The sequence below is a fragment of the Aulonocara stuartgranti genome (genome assembly GCF_965226115.1).
Source record: "Aulonocara stuartgranti genome assembly, chromosome: 10".
NCBI classification, from domain to species: Eukaryota; Metazoa; Chordata; class Actinopteri; order Cichliformes; family Cichlidae; genus Aulonocara; species Aulonocara stuartgranti.
Genome location: NC_138946.1, coordinates 16,720,092 through 16,721,217, shown reverse-complemented (window position 1 = coordinate 16,721,217; position 1,126 = coordinate 16,720,092). Strand labels below are relative to the sequence as shown.

Genomic DNA, 1,126 nt, shown 5'->3' with positions numbered 1-1,126 from the left:
TGGCAATGACAAATACCTTGTACCGCTGGTAGACTAACCAGGCCTTTGCAGAGAGCTCGCTGAACTCCTTAGCATGATTATTAAACGTGGGCTCACAGCCTATACTATCACGCCCAAACCTCGCGATAATAGCGGTGTAACAAAACTTGTTCTTTGTGACAAGATAAACACACCCTTACAATATTGGCCACAGAAACGTACAAGCAAGAACATTTTAACTGCTGGAACCATCTATTAAACTTCTTTATACATAAGCCATTTCTGTGACACTTACAGTAAATGGAAGGAAATAAATTGCCACTAATGAAAGGTGACCTGTGCAGGTTTTGACAGCTTTCACTCTTTCCCTAAATGTAGAAATTTTTGACAAAGAATAGCCAATAAAGCAGTAACTTCCTACGATAAATGCCAGTGGAAACCGAAGAATTATAACTGGTGCCAAACCAGCAATTGCACGATTGGGGGTAATATCATTGCAGCCAAGACGATACATAGGACCATGATCACAGAAATAGCTCTGAATAACAACAGACTTACAAAAAGAAAGTCTTGTGAGAAGGCCAACTACAATGAGTACAAGAGTTATGGCAAGAAGCCAGAAAAAAAGCGATCAAAGATAAAATGAGCTTGTGGCTCACTCTCATTTGATAGTGCAGCGGGTACATGATAGCCATGACTCTGTCAAAGACAAAATAATATCTAATATTAGGTATGCCAATAAAACCACTTATAATAAAATATGCAGGTCGCACAAAGGTGATGTTGTTCTCAGCAGCTGAGTTAATCAATGCCATGTAAAGAGCTTCTGTTAATCTTCTATAATTCTGTGTGTTTTATCGTTTGTTTAGGGAGCCTCTATTTTGTGAAGGCTATCTACAAATAGAAGCAGAGCAACATTGTGCTCTGATACTTATAGCAGTGCTCTTTTCCCTTGTGTCAGCTGTAAGCAGGCCTGGGTTCACAAATGTTTCTATCGGCCCATTTGAAAAACATTAAATAAGTCTGCCTCTTCTCTTCTCGATAGCTACATGCCAGTCTCATAATTCATATTTACTGCTACTTGCTAAGGTTTTAGAAAAGGTTGTGGCCAAGCAGCAGCAATAAAGGAATCTTGATCATTTTCAGT

The 1,126-nt window shown here is 39.1% G+C and overlaps 1 pseudogene across 1 annotated transcript; it reads right to left on the bottom strand.

The window, feature by feature from the left end:
- Window positions 1-244: 244 nt before the first annotated feature.
- Window positions 245-794, bottom strand: LOC309715464 (olfactory receptor 1E16-like; annotated as a pseudogene). The gene has a single exon. The product of its transcript is annotated as an olfactory receptor 1E16-like (transcript).
- Between the last annotated feature and the right edge of the window lie 332 nt (window positions 795-1,126).